Genomic DNA, 21709 nt, shown 5'->3' with positions numbered 1-21709 from the left:
CAGGAACACCTTGATTGGCTCATTTTCTATGTTTATAATTAAGGGCCAATCACCAGTGCAAGCTAGGGGACTGAGTCCTTGAGCACAACTTTGTTGTAGATTCTTTTCTATCTATTCTTAGCTTAGCTAGCAGCTCTGCAAACCTCTCTCCTTATTCTATTAGTATAACTATAATGTATTATATCATATATTAATAAATCAAGCCTTCTGAATCAAGAAACAAGATTCACCATCTCTCTCTCACCGGCTGCGCCCACACAGGCCCGGTAATATCTGGTGACCCCTCGTGTAAGAGCAAAGATTAAATTGATAAGACCAGAGGAGGAAAATTGCTGCACTGGGTAAAAATCCTGTATGTGTGGCATTTGAGGGTTGCTTTGAAGTGACCTCAGAAAGTGGATTCAAGCCAGGAGCTGAAGAACCGAAGATCCTGATTTGGACAGAGTTCACAGCCAAGGCTGACCACAAGAGAACCTTTCTTCTGGAAAACGATCAGGAAAGATGATGGAAAAGAGCAGCAGACCTGTGGAGCTGGCCAGAGCAAGCTGGACTCTTTCAAAAGGTACTGTTCACTTTTCTATCCCTGATGAACCAGCCCTTCGTAGCTTGTGGCTGTTCGTTTGGCAGACACATGCCTTGCCAGAAGAGATTCAATTCTCCCCTTCAGAGGAAAAGCTTATTGCCCTCTGGAAATATTGGTGCAGAGAAGATGGTTGCTTTTTGTCAAAAACAGATATCTATGGGTTCTTTCGATGGGCAAAGCTTTTTGGGTTCTTTGCTGATGTCTTATATGCTTTCGATGTTTTTGCCTAGGAGTGCATGGACTCCATTATCCAGCGTGTCTACATTGAGGGACGCGTGTTGCCTTCTATCTACCCAGCATTTATAAAGCTTTTCCCAGTCCTGAAACGCAGAGTAGCTTGTTTCCAATGGATCTCTAATTGTTATGGCCAAGCTCCTTTTCCACTGCCCTTGGCAGAAGACCCGGTGGGTGATGACTTTGGGCTTTTCCCCCCCCCCGCTTCACGGCGGGGGGGGGCGAAACTTCGCGGCGCGAAGAAGTTTTTTTTACTCTTGCTCCGGAGCATGCTCAGATGGAGCCTCCTCCTTCCCCCCCTTCTCTCTCTCCGGGGGGATGGGAGCGGCCGCTCAAGCCAGCGCCGGCCTCTCAGACTCCGCCTCCTTCACACATGGGGGTGGCACCGGTCTCTGAGGCTTCCTCCACGCCCCTGCCAGAGCCTGTGTCGGAGACTGAAGAAGCACTTCCGGTCCCTGAGCTGTTGCTAGGTGACGAGGATGCGTCTCCAGCTTCCGGCTCAGCGTCGGAGAAGGCAGAAGAGACAGCACTTCCGTCGATTGACCTGTTGCTAAGCAACAGCGATGCTCCGCCGCTTCTCCAAGCTCCGCTGCTGCCCGTGCCGTGCCCGCCGCCGCTTTCAGAGCCAAGGGACGCAGCAACAGCGTGTTCCCGCGCATCCCCGCCTCCTCCAGCCGAGACAGTTCCTGTTCAGGATGGGGCTGAAAACGGAGCTGAACCTGCGGGACTCTCGGAGCAGCCCGCGGCTGATCCCACGATCAGCGTGATTCCCTCCTCGGCCGGCTCCTCCACGGCCAGAGTCACTGCCGCGTTCCAGGCCAGCCCCAGCGTCACCCACAGCCCCGTGGGCCCCCACCCCGGCCCGGCGCCCCCCATGGCCGGTCCGCCAGCCCCGGGCCCGCCCCAGGAAGCGGCCCCGGAGGCTGGTCTCTCCTTCCGTGGAGCGGGGGCTGCCCGCCAGCTGACACCTGCGGCAGTCCGGCTGCCGGCTTTCAAGCTCGGCGGTTTGGGGGGTGGTGTTTCGGTTGCTGTCCCATGGAGGCTGCCATCTCTGCCGCCCCTCTTGTGCCCTAGCGGCGAGGGGGAGGGGGCTCCCGAAAGTTTTGCCTTTGGTCCCCAGCCGAGTGGGGGTGGTGCCGTGATGCTGTGGGAAACAAACATTTCCAGACCCGAGATGAAGATTCTCGGGGCAGCTTCTATTTCCCTGCTGCTGGCATGCCTCAGTGGTTTACGGGAAAGGAAGCGTCTCACTACCCGTGCTGCCATTGTGCTGGCAGCAGGGTTCAGGCCTGCGGGAATGCAGAGCCTTCCTTATGAGTTTGGCCTGGGCCGTTTGGTTCAGGAAATTCCTGGGCCAGGGCCATCACTTGGCCTCCTTATGTTTTTGGGGATTCTGGTTTGTCCTACCGGTCCGGGTCCCCCCCTTTGTGAGCCAGTTTTGGGGTTCCTGGTCCAGCATGGGCCAGGGCCCCCAGGGCCTTTCCTTCTCTGGCACTGCTCTGCCCGGCTGCTGCTCTTTTGCTTTTCGATTAAAAAAAAAAAAAAAAAAAAATTTAAAAATTAAATAAAAAAGATTGAAAATAGAGGGCAGCAGCTCTGAAGCACTGAAGCACTGAAAGGCCAGAAAGGACATTTCAAAATTGTACAAATTGTTTTAAATTGTTTAAAATTGTGTTATGCTGATTTCAGGACAAAAAGGACTCTCAGATATCCAAAAGAAACAACTTCAGCTGATGGACTGTTCCTGAAACTCAGCTGCATGGACTCAAATTCTCTTTACATTGTATTTTGCATTTTTCTTATATTGTAGGATTGTTTTAGTGAATTGTAGGTATTCTATATTTTATAGGTGAAGGAATTTCCTGTTCATTCCACATCAGCATTTTTCTTTTATTTTATACAATTTAGAAAGGTGAGATGTCGCAGACATTTCTCCACAGAAATCCTTTCTTTCAGATTTCTGCGTCTTCGGGAGGCCAGAGGCCCCCGAAGAGAAGGTAAACAATTATTATCAGCTGCTGGGGAATGCAACAGGAACACCTTGATTGGCTCATTTTCTATGTTTATAATTAAGGGCCAATCACCAGTGCAAGCTAGGGGACTGAGTCCTTGAGCACAACTTTGTTGTAGATTCTTTTCTATCTATTCTTAGCTTAGCTAGCAGCTCTGCAAACCTCTCTCCTTATTCTATTAGTATAACTATAATGTATTATATCATATATTAATAAATCAAGCCTTCTGAATCAAGAAACAAGATTCACCGTCTCTCTCTCACTGGCTGCGCCCACACAGGCCCGGTAATAGCTAAGCAGTGCCATTATATTTTCAATGAAAAATGTCAGATTGTAACAAACCCAAAAATTTGGATAGTCTGTCCCGATTTGATTTAAAAAGAATTAGAAACCTATACGTGGCAAAATTAAAAATTTAGTATCTGAACCACTAATCAGTGAAGAGAAAAAAGTGGGTAACATTTCATGAATGACACTTTTTTATTAGAAGATATAATTTGTGATATTTAAAACTTTCAAACTTTAAAAATTGTTTGGGCTGTCCACTTATTGTTATTAATGATAGATTTTAAGTTCCTTCCTTGCCTTAAAAAAAATCATTAATTAACTTTACCAGAGCAGTTTTTCATTAATTAAATCTTTATACTTATTTATTTTATATTTTATTATCATTTAAGAAACACCATACAGGGGTATGTCTTATATTTATATCATGAGTTGCTTTAATCAGACAAGCCCACACAGTCATTGAAATTATAGATGCATATCTAATAAAAAATTGGCTATTACAACTGTAGTTTCATACCGTCCTCAATAATTTTTTGAACTTTCCCTTTTTCAATTTTTGTTACTTGTTTCAGTTTTAAAGTAAATTGTGTTATTAATCTGTTTGACTTCCAGAGCTTAATGTACTGAATATATCTTTATTTTACAGCTTACAATTCTCCATGTTCTGTGGAGAGCTAAGTGAAGTCATTATCTCTAGAAGATCTAAGAACAGGGATTATTTATAAGATTACTTACACAGGAAAAGTGAACCAACTATCATTCTGCATTTCTAGGACTAAAATCACAAATACATATTAAAAATAAAAAAAAGGGTATAGTCAAAATATGCAAAAAAAAATCCCCACAATTTTTTGTGACTAAGCATTTTGACCAAAAAGAAAATTTCTTGGGAAAGATGAAGACCTCAGGAGTGTAAATGTACTGTATATGTACAGAAGTTTATAAAGTTGATGACAGAATAAACAAAATTTGACCCAAACTTTCCACAAACTTGCCAAGTGTTTTTCATTCTCCAAATCAATTTATTTCACAAGTATTATAAAGGTGTACTTTTCTGAAGCTGATTTAATTTATACCTTTGACTTTCCATTATTTCTTTTTGTATATCCCCCTCTCTGCCCTTATGCTATCTGTGACTCTTTTCAGAACATTTACCTCACTAGAGCTCTAGCTCTGAAGTCAGTTTTCCACAGTGTACCAACCCTTCAGGGGCAGTCAGTCCTTCCTTTCTAGATTTTTTGCTAACCTTTTCCACAAAACAGTTTAGGTTTTAATACAAGACAAAACTACTGCTATTTATGACCACTGTTTTCTTCATGTGCTATGAGCAATATAATGTCCCCTCATTTCCCTGGATTCTGATGCAAAGCAATAAAATTTTAAACACTCAAAATTTTAATCCAGATTTTCTAATAATTAAACTGTGCTTAAGCAAGTGTACAGTAATTCCTTGAATGCATTATTTAATGAATTATTAAAATATAGTAATGACTTGGTCAAAACACGTTCAGACATTCTTAGATTTTTACTGCATCATGTAGATTCAATGACAAAAAAATCCCCACAGACTGATACCACACATATATTTTCTTTTTTTTTAATAAAAATTCTTTACCTTAAATATTCACGTGTATAAATCCACATGTATTCACATATTCAACATTAGAGTCATCTGCTGTAAGGTGCACTTCAATTCCATGAGAATTCTCCTGCCTCTAGTTTGTTTCCTCTGTACTTCCAAAAACTGAACCAACACCAAGATTCAACAAACTTTCCACTCTGGGTTAGTCACTTGTGTTGTTAGAAAATGTTTTATTTAGAGAAACACACACACACAGACCAAAAAACCCTACAACTTCTTTTTAGTTAAATCTATTGCTGTAGAATACAAACAAGGCAGTTTGTTTATCTATAGTCCCATGTAAGCATAACTGCTACTGATTTTTTCCAATTTGCATATCATTCCCATTGTGCTTTATGCTTTCATTTGGAAATGCACTACCTACTTCAGGCACCCAATAAGGTCTGCAGAGCTTCAGTTTCTGTGATGCTAAAGGCACATTCCAAAGTTCTTCTTTTTATTGTCTTCATGTGAACCCACAGTGATCAGAAAAGGACTTTGTGGAATGAAGGAAAAACTGCAAACTGGAATGAAAGCAGTTCTAAAGGACAGGATTTTCTTTGTATTGTCCTATTTAATTGCATTTCCATAGATAGGGGAGGAAAAATTCAATTTCTGCAGACTTAATTTTGGCACCTGCATTATTGTAGTTCTTGAGAAAGCCCTGTGAAGACTGAGACAACAAAATTACTGATAAAATCCATATGCACATCCTCCAGCACACAGCGTTTCAATCCAAGACCTACTGTGTTCCTGTTAGAATTTCTGAAATCCTGATGATGAAAATGCCACAAGAAATATGAATCAGAAGTTAGAGAAAAAAACGTTTATTGTAGACCTTATGTTTAAGCTTATGGCATGATTATCTTAAAATGTTTTTTTTCCTCAGGCCTTTATCACACCAGAATATCTAGGCATTCAAGTTTTGACAGGTGGAAGGATGTGTATGTCAGATAAAAGAAGAAAAAAAAAAAGGCTTGACATAGACTTGGACTATTCAGAAGTAAGAGTAAAGAAGAAAAATAACAAGTTAGGATGCCAAGTCTTGTAAACTCACAAAGGCTGACAGGGAGCAGAGATCAAAAATCCAAAATTCTGCCAAAAGTTTCTTTAACAAGTGTTGAGTCATTTGTGGCATGGTGTTTGTTTGGGGGGTTGGCTGGTTAATTTGGGAGTTTTGTTTGTTTGTTTGGGGTTTGTTTGTTTGTTTGTTTTTAACAGAGGATTGATTTCCTGATTTAGAAAGAGAATTCATTCTCTTTCCAATTTACTGTTCTTTTCTGTGCAAACACTGTTTGCCTTTTTAGATCTATTTTCAAGTATTTCTTTGTAAGTTCAACACCTCTAATAGACAAAAGTTTTCACTGAGAGAAGCAATGGAAAAAAACAAAAAACACCACTGAAGAAAATCCAACAAGTGTTAGTGTGATTGTGATTCATGCTTATTTTTTCTTTGCTGTACAGAATTAATGGAATAGATTCAAAGTGTAATGGATGTTTTACTTTACCAAGCATCTTCCAGTCATGTGCACTGAAGGAAATCCCACACTGCCCTCTAAAATTCATAAGGTAAAGTTCAGAAATGGAAAGGAACATAATAACCAATTAAAGTTCAGATGTAAGATGCAAAGTTTTGTTACCTCTCTGTAATATCTATCATTCCATAAATTTGCTTCTTTCACATATATTTTACTTTTCCTTAATCACTGAATTTGTTTCCCCATCCTTACTTTTGCTCATATAAACCTATTTTTCTTATCTTTTTGACATACAACATAAAGAGAAAGCCTTCCCAAAAAACAGGTTCATTCTTCCTCTACCTCAATGTATCAACTAGAGAGAAATTTAATTAGAAACTAAAGCCTTCTCTTTTCTGATATTTCTTGTTGATACTGTATTTGTTAAATTTACGTGAAACTGTCCACATTTTTCAAAATCTAAGATATATGATGGACCAAAGTTTAAGGATGCAATGCAATCCTTTCATGAACCAAGTGATGCCATGTTACAGCAGTGAATGCCTTCATCACACACACTGTTGAAGCAGACTATGTCAGCACAAACAGATTTAGACCAAGAAAAAGATCAAAAACTTTGGTTTTGCTTTGAGAAAATAATTAATTGCATTTAGGATTTGTCCAATTCCAGAGTTACCTTCACTAGTGTATATACTAGTGGCACTAGGTGTGCAGAAGCCACAAGACACTCAGGGCATGTAGGAGCTGAATTAGACACATCTTCCTATCCAAATCTCACTTGTTAGAGCTAGATGTGCTGGTCTCCATGTAGACCAGAATAATTTTCTTTCCTTCAAATTCCAGCGGTGAAAGATATTATTAATACTTCATACTTCTCTATGTTTGCAAAAGAATTTTCTCATAAGTCAAGAAAATGAAGAAAGCAGAGAGTGACAGCTCAGCCTTAGCTCTTTCCTGGCATTGTAGGTTTGCTATCTCAACTGGATTCATGGATACTTGGGCTCTTGGTGCCATACCATATACAGCATGACAGCAAAACAATCCATAAAACATGTTCTTTATACAATTCACAACGTGCCCTTTTCCCCTCAAAACAGCAGTTCAAAACATTATAAAAGAAAAGTTGCCTACAAGCTGGCTTTTGTATTCCACTGCAGAATTTTCTGTACAACAGGACAATATCAGAGGAGAAGGAGACATGATAGAAAGTTACCACTGCAGCCTGCAGCAAATATTTCAGATTTTTATGGTGATTTCTTTTTGTGTGTGTTTCAGAAGGTATGGAGCCAAGGTTATAGGAAATCAATAGTTCTCTTGAGAATCAAAACTTATGAGGAAAAAGATCTTACTTGGTAAAACTGTTTTGCTCATTACCTCTATTTCTGTAGAGTAAAAACAATGTGCTTTGACACATCCACTGTAGTTCATATCAGATCCCCTATTACAGGAGAAAACAGCCCCTTTTTGTCACTATAGCACATCCTTAAAAAAAAAATCTCACTTTTGATCAGCAATTGAATAGTTCAGAAGATTTATTGTCTCTAAAACAACTATCATTTAAGGATTTTTTCATTGTTGCAATTACAATATATGTCAAAAGCTTTTTTTTTTCTATTTCTTTCCCATATTATAGATTAAAGAAGGCTGAGCCAAAATCCAGTGTTTCTCCCTCAGGAAGCTTCTGTTGTAGTTCTTCATAGTCTGAGTACTGAGCTGGAACCCAACCACCAAAAAACTTAGTAAAGAGATGTCTGCAGAAAACTGGGAAATAACTCATCAAAACAAAATATTCCGTAGAACAGAGTATTTAACTGTCAGCCTGTCATGGTGGTTTTTGCTTTCCTGCTTCTGCTACAGACCTGTTGCTCTTCCTGGCTCAATGTACTCTGTGTTTGTAAACCCAAACTCATCATCAATTTCTGCCAAAGGGCACCCACTGAGCAAGGGAAACGAGCTCCCCAGCCACCACATTTAACACAATGACATTTTCAGGAAACATGACCAAATGCACTGGTCATAGGATGACAATAACCTTCTTTCTTTCATGGGGATTTCTCCTTGTAAACAACAACGTGTTTATATTAAATTTCAGCTTTTCACTACACAGATGTGTTAAATCTGTATTTTGTTTGGTAAATTACAGCTTCCATTAACACTCCTGATTTACTATTTCATATGTATTAATAAAAAATAATTATTATGGCTTATTCACTGAACATTTACTTTCTAATTTCCATCAATTAAAATCATACTGTGTTTTGACTGTTCTGTATTTCACTGATGAAAATACAGTAATGCAAAAATATCTTCATTTTCAACCTACTCTTTCCTTTCTGGCAAAGGGAACATAGAAAGATGGACTTTTCAATGATAAATGCTTATAAATCAGTGTCTCTGAATGACAGAAGTCCTCAAAGTCTGGGAAATCCCACACAGGAAGTTCAGCACTTCTCTCTCCTTTCTACCAAAAAACCTCCAGTCTGACATTGCCTGCTGGGCACTGTTGCAGTGTCAAAAAAGGATGGGGATAAACTCTGAAGAAAAGGTCTAAATGTAGAGAAGCTGAATAAAATTTAAAATATTTAAATACCTTCATGCCCTCAAAATTTCAGATTTTTCAAATTATATAACAGCATTTACCTTCCTTCAAGTTAATGGCTCACGATACACTGTCATTAAGGGTTTACCAGGAAGTAACATCAGATCTGTTGAAGGATTAGCTTACAAAAAATTGGAAGCTAAACTTGATTCAGTGTATGCCTGAGTTCTGCCTATGCTTCAAGCTAGCTTTGATGCAGAGTTCCCTGGGAAGTTTTAGCATTTCACTGTGGTCACAGTATTTAGCTCTGCCTCTGCAGTGGTCATAGGAGCACTGGCATGACTCTGTGTTCCACAGCCTTGTGGCTCCTAGACATGACCTGGTTCACACCACTGTCATTCAGAACACAAGTCAGGGCTCTCGATATCTGCCTGTCTGCCTTCAGTCCTTTACAGCTTTCTCTGAAGCTGGCCCTCACACCTCAAGTGATTTACCAAAGACTGCATAATTACCCAGTCACTTAGTTTGTGTTGGAACAGTAAAAATACCATTTTCATTCTCTTGGTTTAGCTATCAACACTATCACTGAAGTTTCTGGTTCAGAAAAAGATAAATTTGAATGTACAAAATACAGTTGCCAAGCAGACCATGGGACTTGTCCATGCACTTGACCATCAGCTTTCATAACTATTTCATGATTATCTGTTTTTTATATGTACTTCCCTGGGACTGCTATGAGGTGACAAAGTACAGAACAGTTATTGAAATAGAACCATTAATTGCCTTGGATTTTCCACTAAAAGCATCATGAAGTGTGAATGCAGAGTTATGACTTCAGTGATGCAGAAATATCTTCTGCCCTAAATGGTTTCTCACAGGTGTTTAATAACATTAAGATTCTTATCAATTTCCCATTATTGTCCCTTCAGCAGTTAAAGCAGTGAGATTAACTGTCCCTCCTGAGCACTTTTAGCAGGACGTGACTGTGACTTTATGGCAATGTCCTGTGAGTGGGACATGGCCTGGGCACAGCAGAGCCACACACTGATGTGTCCCAGCCGAGCTCAGACCCTCAGCAGGACACTGAGCATGAGGGGACAGAGGCTGGGAGCTCTGCTCCATGTTGGACCTTCACCTTATGGAAGTCTCTTCCTTTTTCAAAACTAACTGTCTAAGCAGCTCCTGCCTTCAGGAAATTCTCTGTCCTTTTTCTTAAATCCTGGTTGATTTTGCTTATCTCGTCCTCCTCTTCCCTAATCCAAAACCACTCCACATCAAATGAACACTACAAAGAAAGTGGGTGGCAGGTGGAATAATATGGGAAATAATCTAGACCCAAACATAAGGTAATAGAAAAATATCCCTGATAATTCCTTGGAGGGTTTTTCATCTATTCTTTATCCCCTAATCTATTTCTAAAATATAGGGTTTTTAAATTCTCTGCTGCTTGCAGTTTGCACTGTGCACTGCAGAAATATCCTGACTTCCTCCAGGGACGTTATTGAGCTCTCACACATCTCAAACTTCCATTTATATTGGTAGAAATCAGAGGAGTGCCGCTGAGAAGGGTAAGGTTCATCTGCCTCTACAACTGAGGGATCAGCTCCCTAAGCCCACCACAGAGTTTCATTTTCCACATTTTCATGAAAATCATAAAGAATACAATGATGAATGCAAGATTTGAGGTTAAAATAAATCAAAGGATTGTTTGTATTAAGTGTATGAGATTTACAGCATCTGCAGGAAAATTTCAATCATAAATTATTGCAGCTGTAAAAATGGAATTACTAAGAAAAGAACTTTAGCATGGTTCTCATAAATAAGGAAATGCTCAACAAAGTGGAAATTAACTGGTCAGACTAGTGTCTCAGAGGAAGAATTAACCATCTGCTGAGTGAATATTAGCTGCTCAAGTGATTACTGGACCAAAAGCAGTACTGTTTACAAAGAATTAAGGCATATAGCTCCAAAACAAGATGAGAAAACAGGAGTGTACTAATTATTTTGAATCTGAGATGAGGTTGACCTTACCTTTATAAGGGTGTTCTGTTTTATTCACTGGGATTTAAAATAAATGGGGGAAATTAATGAGCATGTAGTGATCTTAGTAGAAAAATTTAAAATTTAAAATTTTAATTTTAGAAAAATGTTTTAAAAGAGTTAACTTGCATGTGACAAACAGCAATACAGCAATCTTCTGAAAAAAATGATTTATTGATCAGTTTTTCTAATTTTGAAAAAAAATTCCTTTGGAGACTATGAAATATTAATTTGACCAATATAAAAGATTATTTGGGTTAAATATATGCACTAAACTTGCTCATCTATAACAATAGCATTATTACTAAATATTGTAGACATTGGGGTTTTAAAATACAAATGAGAGCAATGGAAGGAGAAAAGTGAGAAAATTATGAGAGAAAGCAATACCAGTAGGAGAGCAAAAAGAATGAAAGCCTATTTTAAAGACCATTTATTCCTATGCTTTTTCTTCTTTCATCTCTAAAAATAATCGGAAATGAAAATCAGGAATTAAGAGGATTTGAGTGCCATTTTCACAGAAAAATCACCTGTGTTATAGCACATTGCATGGATGAAAAACTAACCAATCCTTTTACAACAAAACACTGCACTACTACTGGTAGTGTGATCTCTCAGATAATTCAGAATGCATATCTGCAGGGTATGGAATGCTTTAAGGTCACAGAAGTAGATAAATAAACCCCACCCAACAGAAACATGTCAAGGGCAAGTGAAAATGAAGAAGGGTAATGGAAAGGAAGATACAGGAAGTGTGAAAAGTAAGAAAGCAGGAAGGAAAGTGAGAAGAATCAAAGGAGCAGAGAAAGAACATTTACACAAAATGCAGAAAGCCTAAAAGATGGTGAGAGAAAGCATGAACTCTCTGGAGAGAAGGTAACACAGCTGACCTGCTGCACAGCATGAGATCTGCAGCCAAATTTTTGTTTCTGTGTTTATCCTGTCATGCATCAAATGACACATCAGGCAAAATGTTTTTATTTTCAGTTTACTTCCTAGAATTACAGAATATGCTGAGTTGGAAGGGGTCCATCAGGATCTCTGAGTCCAACTCCTGGCCCTGCACAGGACCATCCTCAAGAGTCACACCATGTGCCTGAGAGCATTGTCCAAACCCTTCTTGAATTCTGCCAAGCCTGGTGCTGTGACCATTTCCCTGGGGAGCCTGTCCCAGTGCCCAGTCACCCTCTGGGTGAAGAATCTGACATCCAACCTAAACCTCCCCTGACTCAGCTTCAGGCCATTCCCTCGGGTCCTGTCACTGTCCCCACAGAGCAGAGCTCAGTGCCTGCCCCTCCTGTTCCCCTCACAAGAAGCTGTGACTGCACTGAGGTCTCCCCTCAGTCCCCTCCAGGCTGAACAGACCAAGTGCCCTCAGCCCCTCCTCACACGGCTTCACCTCAAGGTTCTTCATCTTCACCACCCTCCTTTGGACATTCTCTAACAAGTGAATATTTTTCTTACACTGTGCTGCCCAAAACTGCCCTCAATATTCAATATGAGGCCACCCCAGTGCACAGCAGAGCAGGACAATCCCCTCCTTCCCTTGCCCAGCTGGTGATGCTGTACCTGATCTCTCCCAAGAAATGACTGGCTTTTCTGGCCGCCAGGGCAAAGGAATGTAGATTTTGTTTTCTATAGAAGACTGTTAATCTCAAATATATGTATGTGTTCAAACAAGACAAAAAAAAAAAAAAAAACGAAGAAAAAATCCAGATGTGCAAGTGAATCCTACCTTTTAAAGAGATGCCTTTTTGTTTGGAAGTATGGAAGTATGGAAGTAAGGAAGTATGACAGTAATTGTATGTAAAACACATTTTACATTATCACACAAGTATCTTATTTAGGTATTACTTCAGAAACAAGTGTGTGCCACCAACTACATTACAGATTTTTAATAAACAAGATATTTGGGCTGAGACAAATACCTCCTGAGACATTATTTAAAAAGTTCTTTTAGATTAATTTTAGCAACACATCTAACTCTGAACTGAGACATCACTGAGTATCCTAGGGATAGGAAAATTTGATGTTCATGGGCAATGAGTGAAAACCCTGGGGTCGTCCTGTTGAACACGTTTTAAGCTGAACATATTAAGTTTCTTGTAATGTTTAAGGTCATCCTTTGAGTTCTGAAATAAACTACACATCACTAATGAGGTTTATTAGGATGAACTAGAGGTAACATCATGTTTGCAAAGTTTACAGAGTCCACTGATGTCAAAGCTGAATATGAACAGTTATATCAGCAGCTGTCTTCTCCTCTGTGTTGCCCATCTCCAATTGCATGACTCCTCTATCAATGGCACAAAGAGCAGCCAATTCTCCAGTGTTTAGCAGTGGCACTTGGCACAGTTTCCTACCAGGAAGGTGGAAGGGATGGAAATGGGTGATGATCCTTCTCATCTTTCCTCCTTACAAGCAGAAGCACCCCACACTAAGACAATTTCCTAGTGAGGCAGAGAAAATGTTTATGTGAAGTCAGCAGGTGTCTGTGAATGTCAGGACAGGAGTAGCTGAGGGCAGGGGTTGTTCTGTGTGCCAAATACAGATGGAGCAAAAGCCCTGCTGATCAAAATTCAAAGAATGTTACACAAACCACAGACATAACCCTTACCCACACTGTTTAGCAGAGACAAACACTCATCTGACCTCAGGCATACCAGCTGAATCTGCCTGGCCCACAAGACCTTCCACTGTTTGCGGACCCTCTTTTTGACTTCTTTTTCCTTGACATCAGCCCAGCCCTGCCAAGTGTGACTCCCCCAAGCCCTGCAAAGGTTGCAGAGTTAAGGTTAGAGTTAATGTTTGGGCCAGGGTTAGATCTGAAAGTTTCTTTCCTATGTAGCTTTTCCTCTCAGAATTATTCCTCCTAGTATCTCTCAGGACAAGGTTTCCTCAAGTGGCTGAATGGCTGCTTAGAGTCTAAGAGATGTATTTAGAGTCTAAGGAGATGTATTTCCCCTTAAAGAGCAACTTTCGAGAGAGAGCCTTTTCAAACACTCTCAGATATATTACTCATTTGTTTGCAGCTCTTAGATTTTGAGTCTGTCCTGTATCTTTCATGCTGAGAGGCTCCTTAAAGCATAGGGGAAAAGGGAGGCAACACAAAACCTGAGTGAATATCTAACAGCATTGTGACAGGAGCAGTCAAACTGTCATCTTTCCTCACTCATTGGGACTGTGTGAAAACAGTCCTCATTAAATTCTGAAATAGCACTGGATATTCACAATGACCTTTTTGCCTTTTAAAGAAAGGTCATTCTATCTTGTTTCTGCCAGTACTAGCTAATTGAGATGTAAATGTTGTGCTTGGGCTGAACCCACTAAAATAATTTCAAGAGGATCACTAAGCAGCCATCACTTTGTAATAACATTTAGCCATTCTCACTGTGAACTTGTACACAAGTATTCAAGACATTGTTGAGAGGAAAGGCATTGCCTGCCATTATCTTTTTTCCCAGATGTTAAAATTCCACACTGCTAATGCCTAGAAACACTAAATTTTTTGTATCAAAACCAGAGATTTATTACTCATGTTCTAGAAAACATAAAACCATGGAAATAGTCTAATGGACATAATAATATACTTGCCAGAGAACACAAATTTAAATCTGTTTTCCATACTGAAATAGGATTGACATTTTTCAGAATATTTCATGTATATTGCTCTTACTGTATTTAGAAACTGCTTAACTGGCAGAACTCCAATGGAAATAGAAAAACATATCAGCTTTTTTGAAACTCAGAGACCCTATTTGAGATAAAACTGCTGCTATTTCTTGAACTCCTGTGTAATCCAAGTGTACACTAATCAAAATACAGTGTTTAACAGCTGCAACAAAGCAAGGGATTTGTATAAAGTGAGAAAGGGACAATTAGTTGGGAAAGTGCTGGAATGAACACCAAGTCATAGCCACTAGCAACCATGATTACATTTGCTAGTTTCAGATGCACACGTTTAATGGATAAGTAATCTTATCATCAAACTATTTCTTAGTAACACTGTCATTAACTGCATCAAATGAAGTAGAATATTTAGAAGAAAATGCATCATCCAAACTGATTGTTAAAAGAAGTGAAATAGTTTTTGTAATGCCAAATAATGCTTTCTATTAAAACTGACATGTAAGAGACAAGACTAAATTTTTTAGACTTTATTTCCACCTGTTAGTGTAGTATATTCTACTGAGTTACTGATCAGTAACATTAAAACTAGTTTGCCATGCATTGTTAGTCACTAAAAGTAAATGGGTTTTTTGCAGGAAAATACATGGAGTCTTAGCATCATAGAATTGTTTAGATTGGAAAAGACCTCTAAGAAAGAATTTTATCCACTTGGTTAATTGCATTAACCAAGCATTGACCAAGTCCACAACTAAATCAGGTAGTGTAACATCTACATGTCTTTTAAATACCTGCAGGGATGGTGAATCCAGCACTTCCCTGGACAGCCTGTTTCAACGTTTTACAACTTTTAGGTGAAGAATTTTTTTCTAACATTCAATCTAATTCTCCTTAGGTGTACCTTGAGGCCATTTCCTCATCCTATTATTTGTTACCTGGTAAAAGTAATGAACCCCCACCTTGCTAAAATCTCCTTTCAGGCAGCTGTAGAGAGCAGGGCAAGATCTCCCCTGAGCCTCCTTTTCTCCAGGCTAAGCACCCCCAGCTGCCTCAGCCATTTCTCCTGTGACTCTCCCGACCCTTCCCCAGCTCTGCTGCCCTGCTCTGCACTCACTCCAGCCCCTCAGTGCCTTTCCTGCAGTGAGAGGCCCCAAACTGGACACAGGATTTGAGGTGTGGCCTCACCAGTGCCGAGCACAGGGGGACAATCCCTGCCCTGGTCCTGCTGCCACACTATTGCTGACCCAGGCCAGGTGCCATTGGCCTCCCTGGGCACACCTGGATCATGTCCAGCTGCTGCTGACCAGCACCCCCAGCTCCTTTACCAAAGGGCAGACTTCCAGCTGCTCTGCCTCAAGCCTGGAGCACTGCATGGACTTGTTGTGACTCAAATGCAGGACCCCCCCTTCTCCTTGTTGAAGCTTTTACATCTTGCAACTGCTTGATGATAAATTATATTTAAGCGATGTCCTCTAGCAAAATCATAATACAATTTAAGGTAAAATTACCAGACAATTATTTGGAAGCATGTGACTCAAAGGCACAACAGTTTAGAAGTTTGCATGGATGCAAGTATTCTGTATGCTTTGTCTATCTGCCTTAGGAGATCTGGAACTTTATTCATTCCAGTTACTGCTAGAAAAATTGGGCTTTTTCTTTGCTCTTGTTCATATATCTTCATATAAGGATAGGGGAAGATGGTGAACGAGGTTAATTCTCCCCACCTTGAACATAGCAGGCATACCAACCTTTCAGTCTTGTTCTATTTTGTAATGCAAATTGGTTACTGCCATTCCAGCCTTGCCTACTGTAGGGTTAACAACGATTTGTACCCATGTTTTAAAGCTGAAAGTTCATTCTAATAGTTCTTTTCTGAGAGGAAGTAAAGGAATAATGATTACTCCATGAAAATGTAGATTTACTTCTGTAAATCGCCCACATTTAATGATTCATTTGAGAAACTGACCTTAAATACTGAAAAAAAAATCTGATTATAATATATATTTTCTTTAGACTCCATCAAACTTTATTGATAATGCTGGAAATCACTGTCTTCATGAAAAAAACTCATCAATTCTTGTTTATTTCTGGTACAATGTGACCCTCAAACAGCACTGTCCTAAGTTCTCTTTCTTTTCCTGTATGGTATCTTATTCCCTTTGCTAGTATGTTTATCTTCAGTTTTATGAATTTTTGAAATCTGTTCACTTAGGCTGTGACATTAGAAGCAGGGCAACATTATCTATTGCCTATAAAAAGGTGCTTTCTCTGTCTTATTTAAATAAGTTGTGTTAACAGCTGACAGAGTTTAAAAGGAACAAACCTTAAATATATCCCTTTATTATTGCTTAATATACTAGACTCTTTCTTGTTTTCTAAGCTAAGACTTTTTCTAGTTCATTTTAAGGCTAATTATTTTTGCTTATCCTACAAGCATTTCAGGCTTTCTTGAATTCAAAAGTGACATATGACTGCAATGAGCTTAATTTTCAGTTCACATTAAAAATTGGCTATTTTTTCACAATAACAATTGGCTAATTGTTGAGAATCTAATGAAAAAAATAAAATGTAGATTGTGGATAGAAGCTAGTTACTCACATGCATAACTGCAGTACTAAAACTACACTGCAAGTGCCTTCCACCTCAGGAGATGCCAAAAATCAATAAATAAGATACTATTATTATTTGAGGGGGTTTACTGTAAAATTCATAACTCAGCAATTTTTCTGCTTCAGTTCTTCTGCGCAAACAGCTCAGCTGAGGTTATTGCAGAGCAGCTCATAGCCTGTGTGAAAGTAAATGTGTTTCTACTCAGGTTTCCCAGGGGAAGGATGTCTGTCACACCACAGTTTGGTAGGTGTTCTGTAGCACAGCACCTCCACACCGAGTCAGCTTTAAATACGAAAGCTAGGACTGCTTCTTTGTATTTCTTTCAAGGCTGAGAGCAGATATCCAGGGTATCTTGTACTCCAAGGGAAATATCTTAACTTTGTTCCAAAGACTAGATAGGACTCTTGCTTTAAAATGTATGGTGCATTACTCCCTATCACTCCTTTTCTTGCAGAAAATGGGCACATTTACTCTATTTGTTTAGATATGTATTCAGGGGTGAACTGAGCTCATGCTTCTCCAATGACTACAGGGACATCCTAAGTGATTAACAATTAATTTATTATTGAGACAGATTAAGGGTAATAATATAAGTTCTGCTTCTTCTTTCTCAGATTTTGTCAGCCCCTGTGGACATGAAACTGCAGAATCATGGGCTCCTTTCTTCTTGAAACCATTGTGTCTCCAGAGGAAGGAGAAGAGGACAGCATTCTGTTCGCCAGTCATCATTGTCTCTCCTTCACACACTCAGGATCACAAAGAGTATTCCCAGTGTCTTTTTCCTCCAGCTGTAAAGCCTTCCCCACTCTCTGCCTGCTCTTGTCCCCATCCCACAGGAGGAACCTTGCCCTGCAGTCCAGGCAGGGTTTCTGGGGCAGCTCAGAGGTGGCTGCTGCTCTCCCTGATCAACAAAAGGTGTGCCAAAAGCCAAGAGACTGCAGCAAAGCCATCCCCCACTTGTGCCACAATGCAGGTCAGAAGTTTTGCTCCTTGGGTTGAACCCAGCCTCTAAATTGCCCTATACTGCATAGACTGGTATTTCTGGGGTCCCGAGGATGAAGGCAGAATTGAGAATCTGACTTTATGTTCTTAGAAGACATATTATATTACATCATATTATATTATATTATAGAATTATATACCAAAACTATACTAAAGAATAGCGAAAGGATCCTTACAGAAGGTTACAAAGAATGATAATGAAAACTCTGACTTCTTCCAGAGCCCCGACACAGCTGGATGGTGATTGGTCGTTAAGTACAAACAATTCACATGAAACCAATCAAAAAAGCACCTGTTGGATAAACAGTGCCCAAACCACATTCCAAAGCAGCAAAACACAGGAGAAGCAATCAGATAATTATTGTTTTCAATCTTCTCTGAGGCTTCTCAGCTGCCCAGGAGAAGAATCCTGGCAAAGGGATTTTTCAGAAAATATTACAGTGACACATAGACCTGGCCAAAGAATAGGGAGCAACCTGGGGAAGGGGCTGTACTCCAAAATGTCAAATGGTGGAGCAAAGTGGAAAGTGATTTTTCTGTACAAATTTTTCTGAATATGGATATTGATAATTAATCCTGTTCCTACTGCAACTAATGGGAATAAGGTCCAAAGATCTCTCCAATTTCACTTTTTACTTTACAGTGCACCTTTAACTCAAACTTATGCTGAATGAGCATTAAAATGAAGGTGGCAACTGATTACTTAATGCTATTCTAGATAAAGCAAAAACTAAATATTAAAAATTATGCCCAGCTGTGAAAAATAAACAGAAGCACAAATTGTTGGTTCTGTGCATTAATACTGTAAATAGATGAGAATAGTCAAGATAAGAGCTAGTTAATTTTGGAATAGCATATAAGTGTGCATTATTGTTGCTTTCATAAAGTGCAATTAACATATATTTTTGAGAACTTCTACATTTGTGCCTGAATTTTAGTATAAAAATATGAAAATATCTATTTATTATCTGAAATAACTATGTGGGGATTTATTTGAAAGAAACAAAGTAAATTTCTTCCTTTATTTTTAATTACATTTGTAGCATCTTCTTTGAAGATATAAGAAAAATATTTTTAGCTTCATCCAAACCTTGCTGAAGTTGACAAAAAGTCTCCTGCTGAGTTCAATGGGATTTGGATCAAATGCTTGGTAACCTCAGGCATGATTTCTCTGGTCCACTCTGGTCTATTCATGTTTTGAGAGAGGTACACCTCATTTTCCTATTTTAATTAATAGCAAAAAATATCCAAAAACATATTTGGGGGGGTTTTACATTTGGTTAAAAGGAAAATATGATCTAATTGTTAAACATCTTGTGATTCATTAATTGAAATAATATGTAAATGTATATCTCCATGTCTCATCACTATTTCTCTTTATTTCTGTATCTTCTTATCCATCAGCAAAGACACTGGTTAGGAGAATTTTTAACACATTTGATAAACAGGTAAAAGTTAAACCATTCAACTCATCATGCCAATTATGCCACAGAAAATACATTTACTCATAGAGTTTATAGCACCAGATGGGACATTACTGAGTTAAAAAATTTTATAGAAGAGAAGTTTAACAGCTACAAATTTGGAGATGCATCCAAAGCGTCAGGACTTGTCATTTCAGAACAAGTTTCCCCCAGCATTTCTTGCTTTTCTTTGATGTTTTTTGATGCAAAACCAGAACCAAGAGTCTGACAAATGCTTGCAGAGCAGCTTCTTTAATAGCCAGGCTGCCAAGCTGGCTGACTTTTTAAACAGCTCACACCACAACTCAATTATTGCTTTAATTGACAAAATTGATTGTTTAATATTCATTACATTATTCACCAGGTTACTTACCAATATCCTAAGAATATTTTACAGGATTTTATTTTCATTATTCATGCTGACAATATCTCAGCAAAATTTCCACTGTGCCTTCTGGTCCCTGCTGTGAAAAGCAGATTCATTAATTTAACACCTTCTAAAAGAGGTAGATTTCCCTGCCTGTGATGAAAGATTATATGATAGACAGCAGAATCCTTAATATATTCTCTTTTTTTTCAGTATTGTTACTTTGAATGTCTGTATTTATATTTGTATGTGTAATTATAAATAAGCATATATACATATATATGTGTGTTTATATTCATAGATCCTTCACAATTTTGGCCCGCTCCTCCTACAAAACTGCTTTGCCTCATTCACCTCCTATAGAACTGTTTTACCTCGTTGATTTTCAATTACTCTAAAAATGCTTTTGTGTAATGACTGGTCAGGATTGTGCATAATTGCCTAGAGATTTAGATTCAGAGAATTCAATGTATTTGCTTAAATACTAAACACAATATATCCAGTCCTTTGAAACGATAGTCTGTAACAAAGTATAGCATTGAACTCTGATATAAAAAGCAATACATGGTGAGATGATGGCATATATGGAATAGCTATTTTGCTGATCAGTTCATGTCACAGTGCTCCTTCTAAACTTCCATGGCTTTGTTTTTCCCAGGATTTATTTGCTATATTGTAATCAACAACAGAACAGAAACCCAGATATTCAAAACCAGAAAACATTTAGATTGTATAGTTTTGAATACAGTATATTCTTTCAAAAGTAAACCTAAAAGGTGAAGACAAAACGTGGTAGTAGAAACCAAGTACTTCAGAGGCCTTTTTCTGAATTTTTTTCTGTCCATCCTTAACTCTGATTATTTAGATATTAGTTTGCATCTGCCAGTACTGTGGGTCAAATTGAGAATCTGTCAAGGCCTGTCACTATTTCCAAACCCCAAAAAACTGATATTAATACAACTAATAATAGTATGTCCTAAAACCACCAAACTCTTCTCAACCAATGTCCTAAACAAAGTCTACCCTTCTGAAAAAAACCATAATGTGAAAGTGACAATAAAGTATAAAATTTTATCCCTATTTCTCCAAGACCTTCATAGAGAGACCTCCAGTTGTGAGTGCTTCCAATTTTCATCTGAAAATCCGTAGACTTATTTTACAAAGGAGGAAAAACAGAGGATGAGGATATAAAGTAGTCAGAAAGATATTTTCCCAAGACCAAATTAGGCAATGGTTTTGTTAGCAAATAAGGGGTTTAGACCACATTCTGACACTGGCAAAGGTCACATTATCTATTTATCTATCTATCTATCTATCTATCTATCTATCTATCTATCTATCTATCTGTCTATCTATCTATCTAGGTCCTAATGGGCAGTAGAGGTATATATAGGGATAGATATCCCTATATACCTATTCAGGTTATTCATGTTAAAGACAAAAGACATTAAGCATTTATTTCTCTAATATCCTCTCCCAAAATCTTTTAATTAACCTTCAAAATCTTAGTATTATTCAATAAGAGAAATTAAGTAATGTACTTTGCCTACTTTTTAATTCTAAGAGTCAACAGCCCACATGGGAATAATGTGTTCTTCTTAATATTTACCAAATGATTAAAGGATTATGGTTTGGGGCAATATCTCATGAGTGCATCAAAAACCTGAACAATTAAAGACTCAACGGTGTCCCTTGTGCTATTAAGATCACAGTTTTAAGATGTGTTTTGTAGTTGACATAGTTTGTCACAAAATAAATGTCCACCTCTGAAATGAGACTCTGCCTGCTGGGTCAGTGGCCCTTTGTCTTGTGATAGAGAGCTGGTTGTTTTGTGACAAATACTGG

Source organism: Ammospiza caudacuta, chromosome 2 (assembly GCF_027887145.1).
Source record: "Ammospiza caudacuta isolate bAmmCau1 chromosome 2, bAmmCau1.pri, whole genome shotgun sequence".
Classification (NCBI taxonomy): domain Eukaryota; kingdom Metazoa; phylum Chordata; class Aves; order Passeriformes; family Passerellidae; genus Ammospiza; species Ammospiza caudacuta.
Note: the sequence above shows the minus strand (reverse complement) of the source record.